Here is a 24,578-nt window from a genome sequence, read left to right as displayed (position 1 = left end):
ACACACTCCCCCACATCCACACGCACACCCCACATCCACACGCACACTGCCCCACATCCACATGCACAGTCCCCCACATCCACACGCACTCCCCCAGATCCACACACACACTGCCCCACATCCACACGCACAGTCCCCCACATCCACACACACTCCCCCACATCCACACGCACACCCAACATCCACACGCACACTCCCCCACATCCACACGCACACCCAACATCCACACGCACACTCCCACACATCCACACGCACACTCCCCCACATCCACACACACTCCCCCACATCCACACGCACACCCAACATCCACACGCACACTGCCCCACATCCACACGCACAGTCCCCCACATCCACACGCACACTCCCCCACATCCACACGCACACTGCCCCACATCCACACGCACAGTCCCCCACATCCACACGCACACTGCCCCACATCCACACGCACAGTCCCCCACATCCACACGCACACCCCACATCCACATGCACACTGCCCCACATCCACACGCACTCCCCCACATCCACACGCACACTGCCCCACATCCACACGCACTCCCCCACATCCCCACGCACACTGCCCCACATCCACACGCACACTGCCCCACATTAACAACCCCCCCCCCACATCCTCACGCACACTCCCCCACAAACACACGCCCACTCCCCCACATCCACACACACCCCCCCACATCCACACTCCCACTCCCCCGCACGGACACTCCCCCACATCCATACGCACACATTCCCACATCCACATACACTCTCCCACACCCACATACACACGCCCCCACATCCACACACACTCCCCCACATCCACACGCACACTGCCCCACATCCACACACACAGTCCCTCACATCCACACACACAGTCCCTCACATCCACACGCACACTCCCCCACATCCACACGCTCACTCCCCCACATCGACACGCACCCCCCCACATCCACACGCACACTGCCCCACATCCACACGCACACTGCCCCACATCCACACGCACACTCCCCCACATCCACACGCACACCCAACATCCACACGCACACTCCCCCACATCCACACGCACACCCAACATCCACACGCACACTGCCCAACATCCACACGCACAGTCCCCCACATCCACACGCACACTCCCCCACATCCACACGCACACTGCCCCACATCCACACGCACACTGCCCCACATCCACACGCACACTCCCCCACATCCACACGCACACCCAACATCCACACGCACACTCCCCCACATCCACACGTACACCCAACATCCACACGCACACTGCCCAACATCCACACGCACAGTCCCCCACATCCACACGCACACTCCCCCACATCCACACGCACACTGCCCCACATCCACACGCACAGTCCCCCACATCCACACACACACTCCCCCACATCCACATGCACACTCCCCCACATCCACACGCACAGTCCCCCACATCCACACGCACAGTCCCCCACATCCACACGCACACTGCCCCACATCCACACGCACTCCCCCACATCCACACGCACACTGCCCCACATCCACACGCACTCCCCCACATCCCCACGCACACTGCCCCACATCCACACGCACACTGCCCCACATTAACAACCCCCCCCCCCACATCCTCACGCACACTCCCCCACAAACACACGCCCACTCCCCCACATCCACACACACCCCCCCACATCCACACTCCCACTCCCCCGCACGGACACTCCCCCACATCCACACGCACACATTCCCACATCCACATACACTCTCCCACACCCACATACACACGCCCCCACATCCACACACACTCCCCCACATCCACACGCACACTGCCCCACATCCACACACACAGTCCCTCACATCCACACACACAGTCCCTCACATCCACACGCACACTCCCCACATCCACACGCTCACTCCCCCACATCGACACGCACCCCCCCACATCCACACGCACACTGCCCCACATCCACACGCACACTGCCCCACATCCACACGCACACTGCCCCACATCAACACACATAGTCCCTCACATCCACACGCACACTGCCTCACATCCACACGCACACTGCCCCACATCCACACGCACACTGCCCAACATCCACACGCACACTGCCCCGCATCCACACGCACACTGCCCCGCATCCACACGCACACTCCCCCACATCCTCACGCACACTCCCCCACATCCACACACACTGCCCCACATCCACATGCACACTGCCCCACATCCAGACGCACACTGCCCCACATCCACACTCACACTGCCCCACATCCACACGCACACTCCCCCACATCCACACGCACACTCCCCCACATCCACACACACTGCCCCACATCCACATGCACACTGCCCCACATCCAGACGCACACTGCCCCACATCCACACTCACACTGCCCCACATCCACACGCACACTCCCCCACATCCTCACGCACACTCCCCCACATCCACACACACTGCCCCACATCCACACGCACACTCCCCCACATCCTCACGCACACTGCCCCACATCCACATGCACACTGCCCCACATCCAGACGCACACTGCCCCACATCCACACTCACACTGCCCCACATCCTCACGCACACTCCCCCACATCCACACGCACTCCCCCACATCCTCACGCACACTCCCCCACATCCACACACACTGCCCCACATCCACATGCACACTCCCCCACATCCACACGCACTCCCCCACATCCTCACGCACACTCCCCCACATCCACACACACTGCCCCACATCCACACGCACACTGCCCCACATCCAGACGCACACTGCCCCACATCCACACGCACACTCCCCCACATCCACACGCACTCCCCCACATCCACACGCGCACTGCCCCACATCCACAAGCACACTCCCCCACATCCACACGCACACTCCCCCACATCCACACGCACTCCCCCACATACACACACACTGCCCCACATCCACACGCACACTGCCCCACATCCACACTCACACTGCCCCACATCCACACGCACACTCCCCCACATCCACACGCACTCCCCCACATCCACACGCACACCCCCACATCCACACGCGCACTGCCCCACATCCACAAGCACACTCCCCCACATCCACACACACTCCCCCACATCCACACGCACTCCCCCACATACACACGCACACTCCCCCACATCCACACACACACTGCCCCACATTCACACACACAGTCCCTCACATCCACACGCACACTGCCCCACATCCACACGCACACTCCCCCACATTCACACACACAGTCCCCCACATCCACACACACACTGCCCCACATCCACACGCACACTGCCCCACATCCACACGCTTACTCCCCCACATTCACCCCCACACTGCCCCACATCCACACGCACTCCCCCACATCCACACGCACACTGCCCGACATTCACCCCCACACTGCCCCACATCCACACGCACTCCCCCACATCCACACGCACACTGCCCCACATCCACACGCACTCCCCCACATCCACACGCACACTGCCCCACATTCACACATACACAGTCCCTCACATCCACAGGCACAGTCCCTCACATCTACACGCACACTGCCCCACGTCCACATGCACACTGCCCCACATCCAGACGCACACTGCCCCACATCCAGACGCACACTGCCCCACATCGACACGCACACACTCCCACATCCACACACACTCTCCCATACCCACACACACACTCCCCCACATCCACACGCATACTCCCCCACATCCAGACGCACACTGCCCCACGTCCACACACACAGTCCCCCACATCCACACGCACACTCCCCCGCATGGACACTCCCCCACATCCACACACACACTGCCCCACATCCACACGCACAATCCCCCGCATTCACACACACAGTCCCTCACATGCACACGCACACTGCCCCACATCCACACACACACTGCCCCACATCCACACGCACACTGCCCCACACCCACACGCACTCCCCCACATCCACACGCACACTGCCCGACATTCACCCCCACACTGCCCCACATCCACACGCACTCCCCACATCCACACGTACACTGCCCCACATCCACACGCACTCCCCCACATCCACACGCACACTGCCCCACATTCACACACACAGTCCCTCACATCCACACGCAGTCCCTCACATCCACATGCACACTGCCCCACATCCACATGCACACTGCCCCACATCCAGACGCAGACTGCCCCACATCCACACACACTCTCCCATACCCACACACACACTCACCCACATCCACACGCATACTCCCCCACATCCACACGCACACTGCCCCACATCCTCACGCACACTCCCCCACATCCACACGCACTCCCCCACATCCTCACGCACACTCCCCCACATCCACACACACTGCCCCACATCCACACGCACACTGCCCCACATCCAGGCGCACACTGCCCCACATCAACACTCACACTGCCCCACATCCACACGCACACTCCCCCACATCCACACGCACTCCCCCACATCCACACGCACACCCCCACATCCACACGCACACTGCCCCACATCCACTAGCACACTCCCCCACATCCACACGCACTCCCCCAGATCCACACTCATACCCCCACATCCAGACGCACACTGCCCCACATCCACTAGCACACTCCCCCACATCCACACACACTACCCACATCCACACGCACCCCCCCAAATCCACACGCACACTGCCCCACATCCACACGCACTCCCCCTCATCCAGAAACACACTGCCCCACATCCACACACACTCCCCCACATCCACACGCACTCCCCCACATCAACACGCACACTCCCCCACATCCACACACACTCCCCCACATCCACACGCACTCCCCCACATCCACACGCACCCGCCCCACATCCACACACACTGCCCCACATTCACACACACAGTCCCTCACATCCACACGCACACTGCCCCACATACACACGCACATTCCCCCACATTCACAGATACAGTCCCCCACATCCTCACACACACTGACCCCCCTCCACACACACAGTCCCTCACATCCACACACACACTGCCCCACATCCACACGCACACACCCCCGCATGGGCACTCCCCCACATCCACCCACACACTGCCCCACATCCACACGCACACTCCCCCACATTCACACACACAGTCCCTCACATCCACACGCACACTGCCCCTCATCCACACACACACTGCCCCACATCCACACGCACACTGCCCCACATCCACACGCTTACTTCCCCACATTCACCCCCACACTGCCCCACATCCACACGCACTCCCCCACATCCACACGCACACTGCCTGACATTCACCCCCACACTGCCCCACATCCACACGCACATTCCCCCACATCCACACGCACACTCCCCCACATCCACACGCACGCCCCCACATCCACACGCACAATGCCCGACATCCACACACACACTGCCCCACATCCACACGCACACTGCCCCATATCCACACACCCACTCCCCCACATCCACACGCACACTCCCCCCATCCAGAGGCACACTGCCCCACATCCACATGCACACTCCCCCACATCCACACACACACCCCCACATCCACACTCCCACTTCCCCGCACGCACACTCCCCCACATCCACACGCACACACTCTCCCACATCCACACACACATTCCCCCACATCCACACGCACACTCCCCCACATCTACACACACACTCTCCCACATCCACATGCACACTGCACCACATTCACCCCCACACTGCCCCACATCCACACGCCCTCTCCCGCACATCCACACGCACACTGCCCCACATCCACACGCACACTGCCCCAGATCCACACTGCCCCACATTCACCCCCACACTCCCCCACACCCACACGCGCACTCCCCCACATCCACACGCACACTGCCCCACATCCACACGCACACTCCCCCACATTCACACGCCCACTGCCCCACATCCACACGCACACTGCCCCACATCCACACACCCACTCCCCCACATCCACACGCGCGCTCCCCCACATCCACACGCGCACTCCCTCACATCCACACACACTCCCCCACATCCACACGCATACTCCCCCACATCCACACGCACACTGCCCCACATCCACACACACAGTCCATCACATCCACACGCACACTGCCCCACATCCACACGCATACTCCCCCACATCCAGACGCACACTGCCCCACATCCACACACACAGTGCCTCACATCCACACGCACACTGCCCCACATCCACAGCACACTCCCCCACATTCACCCCCACACTGCCCCACATCCACATGCACACTGCCCCACAACCACACGCACACTGCCCCACATCACACACACATCCCCACATCCACAATTCCACTCCCCCGCACGCACACTCCCCCACACCCATACGCACACACTCCCACATCCACACACACTCTCCCACACCCACACACACACTCCCCCACATCCACACACACATCCACACACACTCCCCCACATCCACACACACTCTTCCACACCCACACACACACTCCCTCACATCCATTCGCACACTGCCCCACATCCACACACACAGTCCCTCACATCCACACACACAGTCCCTCACATCCACACGCACATTCCCCCACATCCACACACACACTGCCCCACATCCACACGCACACTGCCCCACATCCACACGCTCACTCCTCCACATCCACACACACTCTCCGACATCCACACACACATTCCCCCACATCCACACGCACACTCCCCCACATCTACACACACACTCCCACATCCACATGCACACTGCACCACATTCACCCCCACACTGCCCCACATCCACATGCCCACTCCCCCACATTCACCCCCACACTACCCCACACCCACACGCCCTCTCCCGCATCCACACGCACACTGCTCCACATCCACACGCACACTGCCCCACATCCACACTGCCCCACATTCACCCCCGCACTCCCCCACACCCACACGTGCACTCCCCCACATCCACACACACTCCCCCACATACACACACACTCTTTCACACCCACACATACCCTCCCCCACATCCATACGCACTCCCCCACATCCACACGCACACTCCCCCACATCCACACACACTCCCCCACATCCACACACAGTCTTCCACACCCACACACACACTCCCCCACATCCATACGCACTCCCCCACATCCACACGCACACTGCCCCACATCCACACACACAGTCCCTCACATCAACACACACTGTCTCTCACATCCACACGCACATTCCCCCACATCCACACGCACACTCCCCCACATCCACACGCACGCCCCCACATCCACACGCACAATGCCCCACATCCACACACACACTGCCCCACATCCACACGCACACTGCCCCACATCCACATGCACACTCCCCCACATCCACACACACCCCCCCACATCCACACTCCCACTCCCCCGCACGCACACTCCCCCACATCCACATGCACACACTCTCCCACATCCACACACACATTCCCACACATCCACACGCACACTCCCCCACATCTACACACAAACTCTCCCACATCCACATGCACACTGCACCACATTCACCCCCACACTGCCCCACATCCACATGACCACTCCCCCACATTCACCCCCACACTACCCCACATCCACACGCCCTCTCCCGCACATCCACACGCACACTGCCCCACATCCACACGCACACTGCCCCACATCCACACTGCCCCACATTCACCCCCACAATCTCCCACCCCCACACGCGCACTCCCCCACATCCACACGCACACTGCCCCACATCCACACACCCACTCCCCCACATCCACACGCGCACTCCCCCACATCCTCACGCACACTCCCCCACATTCACACGCCCACGCCCCCACATCCACACGCGCACTCCCCCACATCCACACGTGCACTCCCCGACATCCTCACGCACACTACCCCACATCCACACGCCCACTCCCCCACATCCACACGCGCACTCCCCCACATCCACACGCCCACTCCCCCACATCCACACGCGCACTCCCCCACATCCACACGCGCACTCCCCCACATCCTCACGCACACTCCCCCACATCCTCACGCTCACTCCCCCACATCCTCACGCACACTCCCTCACATCCACACGCACACACCCCACATCCACATGCACACTCCCCCACATCCACACGCACAGTCCCCCAGACCCACACGCACACACCTCCACATCCACACGCCAACTTCACCACACCCACAAGCAACCTCCCCCACATCCACACGCACACTGCCCCACATCCACACGCCCACTGACCCACATCTACACGCGCACTCCCCCCACATCCTCACGCACACTCCCCCACATCCACGCGCACACTCCCCCACTTCCACACGCGCACTCCCCCACATCCTCACGCACACTCCCCCACATCCACACGCACACTCCCCCATATCCTCACGCACACTCCCCCACATCCTCACGCACACTCACCCACATTTACACGCACATTCCCCCACATCCTCACGCACAGTGCCTCACATCCACACGCACACTGCCCCACATCCACACACACACTGCCTCACATCCACACGCACACTGCCCCACATCCACACGCTTACTTCCCCACATTCACCCCCACACTGCCCCACATCCACACGCACTCCCCCACATCCACACGCACACTCCCCCACATCCACACGCACGCCCCCACATCCACACGCACAATGCCCGACATCCACACACACACTGCCCCACATCCACACGCACACTGCCCCATATCCACACACCCACTCCCCCACATCCACACGCACACTCCCCCCATCCAGAGGCACACTGCCCCACATCCACATGCACACTCCCCCACATCCACACACACACCCCCACATCCACACTCCCACTTCCCCGCACGCACACTCCCCCACATCCACACGCACACACTCTCCCACATCCACACACACATTCCCCCACATCCACACGCACACTCCCCCACATCTACACACACACTCTCCCACATCCACATGCACACTGCACCACATTCACCTCCACACTACCCCACATCCACACGCCCTCTCACGCACATCCACACGCACACTGCCCCACATCCACACACCCACTCCCCCACATCCACACGCGCACTCCCCCACATCCTCACGCACACTCCCCCACATTCACACGCCCACTGCCCCACATCCACACGCACACTGCCCCACATCCACACACCCACTCCCCCACATCCACACGCGCGCTCCCCCACATCCACACGCGCACTCCCCCACATCCACACGTGCACTCCCCGACATCCTCACGCACACTACCCCACATCCACACGCCCACTCCCCCACATCCTCACACACACTCCCCCACATCCTCACGCTCACTCCCCCCACATCCTCACGCACACTCCCTCACATCCACACACACTCCCCCACATCCACACGCATACTCCCCCACATCCACACGCACACTGCCCCACATCCACACACACAGTCCATCACATCCACACGCACACTGCCCCACATCCACACGCATACTCCCCCACATCCAGACGCACACTGCCCCACATCCACACACACAGTGCCTCACATCCACACGCACACTGCCCCACATCCACACGCACACTCCCCCACATTCACCCCCACACTGCCCCACATCCACATGCACACTGCCCCACAACCACACGCACACTGCCCCACATCACACACACATCCCCACATCCACAATTCCACTCCCCCGCACGCACACTCCCCCACACCCATACGCACACACTCCCACATCCACACACACTCTCCCACACCCACACACACACTCACCCACATCCACACACACTCACCCACATCCACACACACTCCCCCACATCCACACACACTCTTCCACACCCACACACACACTCCCTCACATCCATACGCACACTGCCCCACATCCACACACACAGTCCCTCACATCCACACGCACATTCCCCCACATCCACACACACACTGCCCCACATCCACACGCACACTGCCCCACATCCACACGCTCACTCCTCCACATCCACACACACTCTCCGACATCCACACACACATTCCCCCACATCCACACGCACACTCCCCCACATCTACACACACACTCCCACATCCACATGCACACTGCACCACATTCACCCCCACACTGCCCCACATCCACATGCCCACTCCCCCACATTCACCCCCACACTACCCCACACCCACACGCCCTCTCCCGCATCCACACGCACACTGCCCCACATCCACACGCACACTGCCCCACATCCACACTGCCCCACATTCACCCCCGCACTCCCCCACACCCACACGCGCACTCCCCCACATCCACACACACTCCCCCACATACACACACACTCTTTCACACCCACACATACCCTCCCCCACATCCATACGCACTCCCCCACATCCACACGCACACTCCCCCACATCCACACACACTCCCCCACATCCACACTCAGTCTTCCACACCCACACACACACTCCCCCACATCCATACGCACTCCCCCACATCCACACACACAGTCCCTCACATCAACACACACTGTCTCTCACATCCACACGCACATTCCCCCACATCCACACGCACACTCCCCCACATCCACTCGCACGCCCCCACATCCACACGCACAATGCCCCACATCCACACACACACTGCCCCACATCCACACGCACACTGCCCCATATCCACACACCCACTCCCCCACATCCACACGCACACTCTCCCCCATGCACACGCACACTGCCCCACAACCACATGCACACTCCCCCACATCCACACACACAACCCCACATCCACACTCCCACTCCCCCGCACGCACACTCCCCCACATCCACACGCACACACTCTCCCACATCTACACACAAACTCTCCCATATCCACATGCACACTGCACCACATTCACCCCCACACTGCCCCACATCCACATGACCACTCCCCCACATTCACCCCCACACTACCCCACATCCACACGCCCTCTCCCGCACATCCACACGCACACTGCCCCACATCCACACGCACACTGCCCCACATCCACACTGCCCCACATTCACCCCCACACTCTCCCACTCCCACACGCGCACTCCCCCACATCCACACGCACACTGCCCCACATCCACACACCCACTCCCCCACATCCACACGTGCACTCCCCCACATTCACACGCCCACGCCCCCACATCCACACGCACACTACCCCACATCCACACGCCCACTCCCCCACATCCACACGCGCACTCCCCCACATCCACACGCGCACTCCCCCACATCCTCACGCACACTCCCCCACATCCTCACGCTCACTCCCCCACATCCTCACGCACACTCCCTCACATCCACACGCACACACCCCACATCCACATGCACACTCCCCCACATCCACACGCACAGTCCCCCAGACCCACACGCACACACCTCCACATCCACACGCCAACTTCACCACACCCACAAGCATCCTCCCCCACATCCACACGCACACTGCCCCACATCCACACGCCCACTGACCCACATCCACACGCGCACTCCCCCCACATCCTCACGCACACTCCCCCACATCCACGCGCACACTCCCCCACTTCCACACGCGCACTCCCCCACATCCTCACGCACACTCCCCCACATCCACACGCACACTCCCCCATATCCTCACGCACACTCCCCCACATCCTCACGCACACTCACCCACATTTACACGCACATTCCCCCACATCCTCACGCACAGTGCCTCACATCCACACGCACACTGCCCCACATCCACACACACACTGCCTCACATCCACACGCACACTGCCCCACATCCACACGCTTACTTCCCCACATTCACCCCCACACTGCCCCACATCCACACGCACTCCCCCACATCCACACGCACACTGCCTGACATTCACCCCCACACTGCCCCACATCCACACGCACATTCCCCCACATCCACACGCACACTCCCCCACATCCACACGCACGCCCCCACATCCACACGCACAATGCCCGACATCCACACACACACTGCCCCACATCCACACGCACACTGCCCCATATCCACACACCCACTCCCCCACATCCACACGCACACTCCCCCCATCCAGAGGCACACTGCCCCACATCCACATGCACACTCCCCCACATCCACACACACACCCCCACATCCACACTCCCACTTCCCCGCACGCACACTCCCCCACATCCACACGCACACACTCTCCCACATCCACACACACATTCCCCCACATCCACACGCACACTCCCCCACATCTACACACACACTCTCCCACATCCACATGCACACTGCACCACATTCACCCCCACACTGCCCCACATCCACACGCCCTCTCCCGCACATCCACACGCACACTGCCTCACATCCACACGCACACTGCCCCAGATCCACACTGCCCCACATTCACCCCCACACTCCCCCACACCCACACGCGCACTCCCCCACATCCACACGCACACTGCCCCACATCCACACACCCACTCCCCCACATCCACACGCGCACTCCCCCACATCCTCACGCACACTCCCCCACATTCACACGCCCACTGCCCCACATCCACACGCACACTGCCCCACATCCACACACCCACTCCCCCACATCCACATGCGCGCTCCCCCACATCCACACGCGCACTCCCCCACATCCACACGTGCACTCCCCGACATCCTCACGCACACTACCCCACATCCACACGTCCACTCCCCCACATCCACACGCGCACTCCCCCACATCCACACGCCCACTCCCCCACATCCACACGCGCACTCCCCCACATCCACACGCGCACTCCCCCACATCCTCACACACACTCCCCCACATCCTCACGCTCACTCCCCCCACATCCTCACGCACACTCCCTCACATCCACACACACTCCCCCACATCCACACGCATACTCCCCCACATCCACACGCACACTGCCCCACATCCACACACACAGTCCATCACATCCACACGCACACTGCCCCACATCCACACGCACACACTCTCCCACATCCACACACACATTCCCACACATCCACACGCACACTCCCCCACATCTACACACAAACTCTCCCATATCCACATGCACACTGCACCACATTCACCCCCACACTACCCCACATCCACACGCCCTCTCCCGCACATCCACACGCACACTGCCCCACATCCACACGCACACTGCCCCACATCCACACTGCCCCACATTCACCCCCACACTCTCCCACTCCCACACGCGCACTCCCCCACATCCACACGCACACTGCCCCACATCCAAACACCCACTCCCCCACATCCACACGCGCACTCCCCCACATCCACACGTGCACTCCCCGACATCCTCACGCACACTACCCCACATCCACACGCCCACTCCCCCACATCCACACGCCCACTCCCCCACATCCACACGCGCACTCCCCCACATCCACACGCGCACTCCCCCACATCCTCACGCACACTCCCCCACATCCTCACGCTCACTCCCCCACATCCTCACGCACACTCCCTCACATCCACACGCACACACCCCACATCCACATGCACACTCCCCCACATCCACACGCACAGTCCCCCAGACCCACACGCACACACCTCCACATCCACACGCCAACTTCACCACACCCACAAGCAACCTCCCCCACATCCACACGCACACTGCCCCACATCCACACGCCCACTGACCCACATCCACACGCGCACTCCCCCCACATCCTCACGCACACTCCCCCACATCCACGCGCACACTCCCCCACTTCCACACGCGCACTCCCCCACATCCTCACGCACACTCCCCCACATCCACACGCACACTCCCCCATATCCTCACGCACACTCCCCCACATCCTCACGCACACTCACCCACATTTACACGCACATTCCCCCACATCCTCACGCACAGTGCCTCACATCCACACGCACACTGCCCCACATCCACACACACACTGCCTCACATCCACACGCACACTGCCCCACATCCACACGCTTACTTCCCCACATTCACCCCCACACTGCCCCACATCCACACGCACTCCCCCACATCCACACGCACACTGCCTGACATTCACCCCCACACTGCCCCACATCCACACGCACATTCCCCCACATCCACACGCACACTCCCCCACATCCACACGCACGCCCCCACATCCACACGCACAATGCCCGACATCCACACACACACTGCCCCACATCCACACGCACACTGCCCCATATCCACACACCCACTCCCCCACATCCACACGCACACTCCCCCCATCCAGAGGCACACTGCCCCACATCCACATGCACACTCCCCCACATCCACACACACACCCCCACATCCACACTCCCACTTCCCCGCACGCACACTCCCCCACATCCACACGCACACACTCTCCCACATCCACACACACATTCCCCCACATCCACACGCACACTCCCCCACATCTACACACACACTCTCCCACATCCACATGCACACTGCACCACATTCACCCCCACACTGCCCCACATCCACACGCCCTCTCCCGCACATCCACACGCACACTGCCCCACATCCACACGCACACTGCCCCAGATCCACACTGCCCCACATTCACCCCCACACTCCCCCACACCCACACGCGCACTCCCCCACATCCACACGCACACTGCCCCACATCCACACACCCACTCCCCCACATCCACACGCGCACTCCCCCACATCCTCACGCACACTCCCCCACATTCACACGCCCACTGCCCCACATCCACACGCACACTGCCCCACATCCACACACCCACTCCCCCACATCCACACGCGCGCTCCCCCACATCCACACGCGCACTCCCCCACATCCACACGTGCACTCCCCGACATCCTCACGCACACTACCCCACATCCACACGTCCACTCCCCCACATCCACACGCGCACTCCCCCACATCCACACGCCCACTCCCCCACATCCACACGCGCACTCCCCCACATCCACACGCGCACTCCCCCACATCCTCACACACACTCCCCCACATCCTCACGCTCACTCCCCCCACATCCTCACGCACACTCCCTCACATCCACACACACTCCCCCACATCCACACGCATACTCCCCCACATCTACACGCACACTGCCCCACATCCACACACACAGTCCATCACATCCACACGCACACTGCCCCACATCCACACGCATACTCCCCCACATCCAGACGCACACTGCCCCACATCACACACACAGTGCCTCACATCCACACGCACACTGCCCCACATCCACACGCACACTCCCCCACATTCACCCCCACACTGCCCCACATCCACATGCACACTGCCCCACAACCACACGCACACTGCCCCACATCACACACACATCCCCACATCCACAATTCCACTCCCCCGCACGCACACTCCCCCACACCCATACGCACACACTCCCACATCCACACACACTCTCCCACACCCACACACACACTCCCCCACATCCACACACACTCACCCACATCCACACACACTCCCCCACATCCACACACACTCTTCCACACCCACACACACACTCCCTCACATCCATACGCACACTGCCCCACATCCACACACACAGTCCCTCACATCCACACACACTCCCCCACATCCACACGCATACTCCCCCACATCCACACGCACACTGCCCCACATCCACACACACAGTCCATCACATCCACACGCACACTGCCCCACATCCACACGCACACACTCTCCCACATCCACACACACATTCCCACACATCCACACGCACACTCCCCCACATCTACACACAAACTCTCCCATATCCACATGCACACTGCACCACATTCACCCCACACTCCCCCACATCCACATGACCACTCCCCCACATTCACCCCCACACTACCCCACATCCACACGCACACTCCCCCACATCCACACGTACACCCAACATCCACACGCACACTGCCCAACATCCACACGCACAGTCCCCCACATCCACACGCACACTCCCCCACATCCACACGCACACTGCCCCACATCCACACGCACAGTCCCCCACATCCACACACACACTCCCCCACATCCACATGCACACTCCCCCACATCCACACGCACAGTCCCCCACATCCACACGCACAGTCCCCCACATCCACACGCACACTGCCCCACATCCACACGCACTCCCCCACATCCACACGCACACTGCCCCACATCCACACGCACTCCCCCACATCCCCACGCACACTGCCCCACATCCACACGCACACTGCCCCACATTAACAACCCCCCCCCCCACATCCTCACGCACACTCCCCCACAAACACACGCCCACTCCCCCACATCCACACACACCCCCCCACATCCACACTCCCACTCCCCCGCACGGACACTCCCCCACATCCACACGCACACATTCCCACATCCACATACACTCTCCCACACCCACATACACACGCCCCCACATCCACACACACTCCCCCACATCCACACGCACACTGCCCCACATCCACACACACAGTCCCTCACATCCACACACACAGTCCCTCACATCCACACGCACACTCCCCACATCCACACGCTCACTCCCCCACATCGACACGCACCCCCCCACATCCACACGCACACTGCCCCACATCCACACGCACACTGCCCCACATCCACACGCACACTGCCCCACATCAACACACATAGTCCCTCACATCCACACGCACACTGCCTCACATCCACACGCACACTGCCCCACATCCACACGCACACTGCCCAACATCCACACGCACACTGCCCCGCATCCACACGCACACTGCCCCGCATCCACACGCACACTCCCCCACATCCTCACGCACACTCCCCCACATCCACACACACTGCCCCACATCCACATGCACACTGCCCCACATCCAGACGCACACTGCCCCACATCCACACTCACACTGCCCCACATCCACACGCACACTCCCCCACATCCACACGCACACTCCCCCACATCCACACACACTGCCCCACATCCACATGCACACTGCCCCACATCCAGACGCACACTGCCCCACATCCACACTCACACTGCCCCACATCCACACGCACACTCCCCCACATCCTCACGCACACTCCCCCACATCCACACACACTGCCCCACATCCACACGCACACTCCCCCACATCCTCACGCACACTGCCCCACATCCACATGCACACTGCCCCACATCCAGACGCACACTGCCCCACATCCACACTCACACTGCCCCACATCCTCACGCACACTCCCCCACATCCACACGCACTCCCCCACATCCTCACGCACACTCCCCCACATCCACACACACTGCCCCACATCCACATGCACACTCCCCCACATCCACACGCACTCCCCCACATCCTCACGCACACTCCCCCACATCCACACACACTGCCCCACATCCACACGCACACTGCCCCACATCCAGACGCACACTGCCCCACAGCCACACGCACACTCCCCCACATCCACACGCACTCCCCCACATCCACACGCGCACTGCCCCACATCCACAAGCACACTCCCCCACATCCACACGCACACTCCCCCACATCCACACGCACTCCCCCACATACACACACACTGCCCCACATCCACACGCACACTGCCCCACATCCACACTCACACTGCCCCACATCCACACGCACACTCCCCCACATCCACACGCACTCCCCCACATCCACACGCACACCCCCACATCCACACGCGCACTGCCCCACATCCACAAGCACACTCCCCCACATCCACACACACTCCCCCACATCCACACGCACTCCCCCACATACACACGCACACTCCCCCACATCCACACACACACTGCCCCACATTCACACACACAGTCCCTCACATCCACACGCACACTGCCCCACATCCACACGCACACTCCCCCACATTCACACACACAGTCCCCCACATCCACACACACACTGCCCCACATCCACACGCACACTGCCCCACATCCACACGCTTACTCCCCCACATTCACCCCCACACTGCCCCACATCCACACGCACTCCCCCACATCCACACGCACACTGCCCGACATTCACCCCCACACTGCCCCACATCCACACGCACTCCCCCACATCCACACGCACACTGCCCCACATCCACACGCACTCCCCCACATCCACACGCACACTGCCCCACATTCACACATACACAGTCCCTCACATCCACAGGCACAGTCCCTCACATCTACACGCACACTGCCCCACGTCCACATGCACACTGCCCCACATCCAGACGCACACTGCCCCACATCCAGACGCACACTGCCCCACATCGACACGCACACACTCCCACATCCACACACACTCTCCCATACCCACACACACACTCCCCCACATCCACACGCATACTCCCCCACATCCAGACGCACACTGCCCCACGTCCACACACACAGTCCCCCACATCCACACGCACACTCCCCCGCATGGACACTCCCCCACATCCACACACACACTGCCCCACATCCACACGCACAATCCCCCGCATTCACACACACAGTCCCTCACATGCACACGCACACTGCCCCACATCCACACACACACTGCCCCACATCCACACGCACACTGCCCCACACCCACACGCACTCCCCCACATCCACACGCACACTGCCCGACATTCACCCCCACACTGCCCCACATCCACACGCACTCCCCACATCCACACGTACACTGCCCCACATCCACACGCACTCCCCCACATCCACACGCACACTGCCCCACATTCACACACACAGTCCCTCACATCCACACGCAGTCCCTCACATCCACATGCACACTGCCCCACATCCACATGCACACTGCCCCACATCCAGACGCAGACTGCCCCACATCCACACACACTCTCCCATACCCACACACACACTCACCCACATCCACACGCATACTCCCCCACATCCACACGCACACTGCCCCACATCCTCACGCACACTCCCCCACATCCACACGCACTCCCCCACATCCTCACGCACACTCCCCCACATCCACACACACTGCCCCACATCCACACGCACACTGCCCCACATCCAGGCGCACACTGCCCCACATCAACACTCACACTGCCCCACATCCACACGCACACTGCCCCACATCCACACGCACTCCCCCACATCCACACGCACACCCCCACATCCACACGCACACTGCCCCACATCCACTAGCACACTCCCCCACATCCACACGCACTCCCCCAGATCCACACTCATACCCCCACATCCAGACGCACACTGCCCCACATCCACTAGCACACTCCCCCACATCCACACACACTACCCACATCCACACGCACCCCCCCAAATCCACACGCACACTGCCCCACATCCACACGCACTCCCCCTCATCCAGAAACACACTGCCCCACATCCACACACACTCCCCCACATCCACACGCACTCCCCCACATCAACACGCACACTCCCCCACATCCACACACACACTCCCCCACATCCACACGCACTCCCCCACATCCACACGCACCCGCCCCACATCCACACACACTGCCCCACATTCACACACACAGTCCCTCACATCCACACGCACACTGCCCCACATACACACGCACATTCCCCCACATTCACAGATACAGTCCCCCACATCCTCACACACACTGACCCCCCTCCACACACACAGTCCCTCACATCCACACGCACACTGCCCCACATCCACACGCACACACCCCCGCATGGACACTCCCCCACATCCACCCACACACTGCCCCACATCCACACGCACACTCCCCCACATTCACACACACAGTCCCTCACATCCACACGCACACTGCCCCTCATCCACACACACACTGCCCCACATCCACACGCACACTGCCCCACATCCACACGCTTACTTCCCCACATTCACCCCCACACTGCCCCACATCCACACGCACTCCCCCACATCCACACGCACACTGCCTGACATTCACCCCCACACTGCCCCACATCCACACGCACATTCCCCCACATCCACACGCACACTCCCCCACATCCACACGCACGCCCCCACATCCACACGCACAATGCCCGACATCCACACACACACTGCCCCACATCCACACGCACACTGCCCCATATCCACACACCCACTCCCCCACATCCACACGCACACTCCCCCCATCCAGAGGCACACTGCCCCACATCCACATGCACACTCCCCCACATCCACACACACACCCCCACATCCACACTCCCACTTCCCCGCACGCACACTCCCCCACATCCACACGCACACACTCTCCCACATCCACACACACATTCCCCCACATCCACACGCACACTCCCCCACATCTACACACACACTCTCCCACATCCACATGCACACTGCACCACATTCACCCCCACACTGCCCCACATCCACACGCCCTCTCCCGCACATCCACACGCACACTGCCCCACATCCACACGCACACTGCCCCAGATCCACACTGCCCCACATTCACCCCCACACTCCCCCACACCCACACGCGCACTCCCCCACATCCACACGCACACTGCCCCACATCCACACGCACACTCCCCCACATTCACACGCCCACTGCCCCACATCCACACGCACACTGCCCCACATCCACACACCCACTCCCCCACATCCACACGCGCGCTCCCCCACATCCACACGCGCACTCCCTCACATCCACACACACTCCCCCACATCCACACGCATACTCCCCCACATCCACACGCACACTGCCCCACATCCACACACACAGTCCATCACATCCACACGCACACTGCCCCACATCCACACGCATACTCCCCCACATCCAGACGCACACTGCCCCACATCCACACACACAGTGCCTCACATCCACACGCACACTGCCCCACATCCACAGCACACTCCCCCACATTCACCCCCACACTGCCCCACATCCACATGCACACTGCCCCACAACCACACGCACACTGCCCCACATCACACACACATCCCCACATCCACAATTCCACTCCCCCGCACGCACACTCCCCCACACCCATACGCACACACTCCCACATCCACACACACTCTCCCACACCCACACACACACTCCCCCACATCCACACACACATCCACACACACTCCCCCACATCCACACACACTCTTCCACACCCACACACACACTCCCTCACATCCATTCGCACACTGCCCCACATCCACACACACAGTCCCTCACATCCACACACACAGTCCCTCACATCCACACGCACATTCCCCCACATCCACACACACACTGCCCCACATCCACACGCACACTGCCCCACATCCACACGCTCACTCCTCCACATCCACACACACTCTCCGACATCCACACACACATTCCCCCACATCCACACGCACACTCCCCCACATCTACACACACACTCCCACATCCACATGCACACTGCACCACATTCACCCCCACACTGCCCCACATCCACATGCCCACTCCCCCACATTCACCCCCACACTACCCCACACCCACACGCCCTCTCCCGCATCCACACGCACACTGCTCCACATCCACACGCACACTGCCCCACATCCACACTGCCCCACATTCACCCCCGCACTCCCCCACACCCACACGTGCACTCCCCCACATCCACACACACTCCCCCACATACACACACACTCTTTCACACCCACACATACCCTCCCCCACATCCATACGCACTCCCCCACATCCACACGCACACTCCCCCACATCCACACACACTCCCCCACATCCACACACAGTCTTCCACACCCACACACACACTCCCCCACATCCATACGCACTCCCCCACATCCACACGCACACTGCCCCACATCCACACACACAGTCCCTCACATCAACACACACTGTCTCTCACATCCACACGCACATTCCCCCACATCCACACGCACACTCCCCCACATCCACACGCACGCCCCCACATCCACACGCACAATGCCCCACATCCACACACACACTGCCCCACATCCACACGCACACTGCCCCACATCCACATGCACACTCCCCCACATCCACACACACCCCCCCACATCCACACTCCCACTCCCCCGCACGCACACTCCCCCACATCCACATGCACACACTCTCCCACATCCACACACACATTCCCACACATCCACACGCACACTCCCCCACATCTACACACAAACTCTCCCACATCCACATGCACACTGCACCACATTCACCCCCACACTGCCCCACATCCACATGACCACTCCCCCACATTCACCCCCACACTACCCCACATCCACACGCCCTCTCCCGCACATCCACACGCACACTGCCCCACATCCACACGCACACTGCCCCACATCCACACTGCCCCACATTCACCCCCACAATCTCCCACTCCCACACGCGCACTCCCCCACATCCACACGCACACTGCCCCACATCCACACACCCACTCCCCCACATCCACACGCGCACTCCCCCACATCCTCACGCACACTCCCCCACATTCACACGCCCACGCCCCCACATCCACACGCGCACTCCCCCACATCCACACGTGCACTCCCCGACATCCTCACGCACACTACCCCACATCCACACGCCCACTCCCCCACATCCACACGCGCACTCCCCCACATCCACACGCCCACTCCCCCACATCCACACGCGCACTCCCCCACATCCACACGCGCACTCCCCCACATCCTCACGCACACTCCCCCACATCCTCACGCTCACTCCCCCACATCCTCACGCACACTCCCTCACATCCACACGCACACACCCCACATCCACATGCACACTCCCCCACATCCACACGCACAGTCCCCCAGACCCACACGCACACACCTCCACATCCACACGCCAACTTCACCACACCCACAAGCAACCTCCCCCACATCCACACGCACACTGCCCCACCTCCACACGCCCACTGACCCACATCTACACGCGCACTCCCCCCACATCCTCACGCACACTCCCCCACATCCACGCGCACACTCCCCCACTTCCACACGCGCACTCCCCCACATCCTCACGCACACTCCCGAACATCCACACGCACACTCCCCCATATCCTCACGCACACTCCCCCACATCCTCACGCACACTCACCCACATTTACACGCACATTCCCCCACATCCTCACGCACAGTGCCTCACATCCACACGCACACTGCCCCACATCCACACACACACTGCCTCACATCCACACGCACACTGCCCCACATCCACACGCTTACTTCCCCACATTCACCCCCACACTGCCCCACATCCACACGCACTCCCCCACATCCACACGCACACTCCCCCACATCCACACGCACGCCCCCACATCCACACGCACAATGCCCGACATCCACACACACACTGCCCCACATCCACACGCACACTGCCCCATATCCACACACCCACTCCCCCACATCCACACGCACACTCCCCCCATCCAGAGGCACACTGCCCCACATCCACATGCACACTCCCCCACATCCACACACACACCCCCACATCCACACTCCCACTTCCCCGCACGCACACTCCCCCACATCCACACGCACACACTCTCCCACATCCACACACACATTCCCCCACATCCACACGCACACTCCCCCACATCTACACACACACTCTCCCACATCCACATGCACACTGCACCACATTCACCTCCACACTACCCCACATCCACACGCCCTCTCACGCACATCCACACGCACACTGCCCCACATCCACACACCCACTCCCCCACATCCACACGCGCACTCCCCCACATCCTCACGCACACTCCCCCACATTCACACGCCCACTGCCCCACATCCACACGCACACTGCCCCACATCCACACACCCACTCCCCCACATCCACACGCGCGCTCCCCCACATCCACACGCGCACTCCCCCACATCCACACGTGCACTCCCCGACATCCTCACGCACACTACCCCACATCCACACGCCCACTCCCCCACATCCTCACACACACTCCCCCACATCCTCACGCTCACTCCCCCCACATCCTCACGCACACTCCCTCACATCCACACACACTCCCCCACATCCACACGCATACTCCCCCACATCCACACGCACACTGCCCCACATCCACACACACAGTCCATCACATCCACACGCACACTGCCCCACATCCACACGCATACTCCCCCACATCCAGACGCACACTGCCCCACATCCACACACACAGTGCCTCACATCCACACGCACACTGCCCCACATCCACACGCACACTCCCCCACATTCACCCCCACACTGCCCCACATCCACATGCACACTGCCCCACAACCACACGCACACTGCCCCACATCACACACACATCCCCACATCCACAATTCCACTCCCCCGCACGCACACTCCCCCACACCCATACGCACACACTCCCACATCCACACACACTCTCCCACACCCACACACACACTCACCCACATCCACACACACTCACCCACATCCACACACACTCCCCCACATCCACACACACTCTTCCACACCCACACACACACTCCCTCACATCCATACGCACACTGCCCCACATCCACACACACAGTCCCTCACATCCACACGCACATTCCCCCACATCCACACACACACTGCCCCACATCCACACGCACACTGCCCCACATCCACACGCTCACTCCTCCACATCCACACACACTCTCCGACATCCACACACACATTCCCCCACATCCACACGCACACTCCCCCACATCTACACACACACTCCCACATCCACATGCACACTGCACCACATTCACCCCCACACTGCCCCACATCCACATGCCCACTCCCCCACATTCACCCCCACACTACCCCACACCCACACGCCCTCTCCCGCATCCACACGCACACTGCCCCACATCCACACGCACA

General features: G+C 61.5%; 1 protein-coding gene across 1 annotated transcript in view; it reads left to right on the top strand.

Moving 5' to 3' along the window:
* mxra5a (matrix-remodelling associated 5a) overlaps nucleotides 1-24,578 on the top strand; it is a 98,171-nt gene that overhangs the window by 4,112 nt on the left and 69,481 nt on the right. The window lies entirely within an intron of this gene.

The sequence above is a fragment of the Scyliorhinus torazame genome, chromosome 15 (genome assembly GCF_047496885.1).
Source record: "Scyliorhinus torazame isolate Kashiwa2021f chromosome 15, sScyTor2.1, whole genome shotgun sequence".
NCBI classification, from domain to species: domain Eukaryota; kingdom Metazoa; phylum Chordata; class Chondrichthyes; order Carcharhiniformes; family Scyliorhinidae; genus Scyliorhinus; species Scyliorhinus torazame.
Note: the sequence above shows the minus strand (reverse complement) of the source record. Positions and strands in the feature narration are given on the sequence as shown.